Consider the following 2,452-nt stretch of genomic DNA (forward strand, 5'->3'; position numbering starts at 1 on the left):
TGTTAACATATTACTTTTCAAAATGGGTAGAGGCAGGAGCTTTCAAATAGGTACGAGAAAAGGAGGTGAAATACTTCATTTGGCGAAACATTTTATGCCGGTTTGGAGTTCCAAAAGAAATCGTATGTGATAATGGCCCACAATTTATAGGCTCGAAAATCACGGAGTTCTTTCAAAGTTGGCAAATCAAATAAATAACCTCTTCACCTTACCATCTCGTGGCAAATGGACAAGTTGAGTCAACAAATAAGATTATCATCAATAATTTGAAGAAGAGACTAGAAATATCAAAAGGGAATTGGCCTAAAGAATTACCAGGAGTGTTATGGGCTTATAGAACCACAACAAAAACAGCCACGGGAGAAACTCCATTTTCGCTTATGTACGGTTCAGAAGCTTTAATCCATTTGAAATAGGAGAACCAAGCACGAGATTCACATTGGCAACGGAAGAGTCGAACGATGAGGAATTAAGAACAAACTTGGACCTACTCGAACAAAGAAGAGAAGTAGCTTTAATACGGATGGAAGCACAAAAGCAAATCATAGAACGATACTACAACAGAAAGGCTCACCTCAGGTACTTCAAAATTGGGGACTTCGTTCTTAAAAAGATTTTCCAATCAATGAAAACAACCGGAGCAGGAAAGTTAAATCCAAATTGGGAAGGACCCTATAAAGTTCGAGGTATCGCTGGAAAAGGTGCCTACAAGTTAGAAACCATGGATGGCAAGGTTTTACCCTCGAGTTGGAATGTTGTTCATTTAAAAAAATACTATTTCTGAGCAAAATAAATACTTACGGTCAGGTATCGTTCAATTACGAATTTTGTTTTGAACAGTTAAAATTATACTAACAATTTTAGATGATAGGCAAAAAGCTAGCCTACACCAAATGATGATATTAGACCTGAAAGACACGCGGAAGCAACATTATTCCTGGTCTAGGGTTGCAACCTTTCTGATGGAAATATAAAGGGTTAAGCAGTCATCATCTAAATTATATATACCTCTGAGTCCCGTATATTTTTCCTTTTCAGGAAATGGACCACATGGAAGGAATAATCAAGTGCTCGATATTTCATACTTCAAATCTCAAATACTTGGGGACTTATATATATATATATATATATATATATATATATATATATATATATATATATATATATATATATATATATATATATATATATATATATAAGGAAGGCAAAGAAGACTGGAAAAGTCAGAATTCAAGTCAAGCCTATGGTATACCCAACAAATTGAAAGTTAAGAGCAAAGTCAAGAGCCAAAAATGCAAGCCTGATTCAAAAACCTATGAAAAATATACTCGTGGATATAAATTTCTAAATCTTACGAATGGCAATATTTAGTCATGGGTTTCAAGATATACCCTTGAATTTTGTAAAATCTATTGTAAAGAAAATAGTTACGAAAGAGTTATAGATGATACTTGAATACATGTAAAGTATTATACAATTTGAAAGTTCGAAAGATACAAAACTTCCTCAAAGTTATTCAAAGAAACGTGTGTGTTCCTATTTCTTCTTTCGTATGTTTACACCATTATGAAGTTGAGACGTCTTCTTCATTAAGTGTTGTTTATAAAAGAGCCCTCTTTTATAAATCGTGCTTGTTTCAAAAAGTCACGAAGTACTGAAGCATTTTTAATGCCTAAAAAAAGAGTAGTACAGAAACTCGGAATAAAATATCATAGAAGTTGAACAAAAACTTAGAAGATGATATTATAATAACTTGGCTAAAACTAAGTATGAACTTAGTTCCAACCTAATTGTCTTATACAAAAAACCCCAAAACGGAATAAGGGTAAGATTTTCCAAAACATTACCCCCAAATGGGACGAGGGGTAAATCTCCAAATGTTCCACCAATAAGAAAAATAAAAAAAACAAAGAAACATTTCAAACTTTTAACTTTCACTGTGGGGCAGAATCTGTACCGGTAGGATGAAGAGTGGCATCATCACCAGAAGGAAGAGCAACTTAAGCAGGAGAAGGTTGAACAACAGCCTCACCAGGAGCGATTTCATCACCCTCGGGAATGCCAACCTCAGTGAAGAAAAGCTTTGACTCTGTTGGGTCTTTTCAATCGTCTCTCTAGTCTTTGCAATCTCAGCATCTAAGTCAAAGCCTTCCTGGCTTACTTCCATTAACGTTTCGAGGCGAGTGTTCAAAAAAGACCAGCTAAAATCAACAGCAACTTTGTCTTCAAGGGCCTCATAATCTTTTTTCCACTGCTCAACCTCAGCTCTTAATTCATCCTTCTCATTCAAGGCAGCATCGTAAGAAGCTTGTAGGGGAAAGAGATCTCTCTAAAAACTAAACCTTGTCCAAGGATACACGAAGATCTTCTTGAGTTTGCTTGAGCATTTGAACAAGCTCCCCAGAGTAAGCTTCTTTTTGGTTTAGCAAATCCTTTAAGTTCCTAATTTCTT

The sequence above is a fragment of the Nicotiana tomentosiformis genome, chromosome 3, assembly GCF_000390325.3.
Source record: "Nicotiana tomentosiformis chromosome 3, ASM39032v3, whole genome shotgun sequence".
Taxonomy (NCBI): domain Eukaryota; kingdom Viridiplantae; phylum Streptophyta; class Magnoliopsida; order Solanales; family Solanaceae; genus Nicotiana; species Nicotiana tomentosiformis.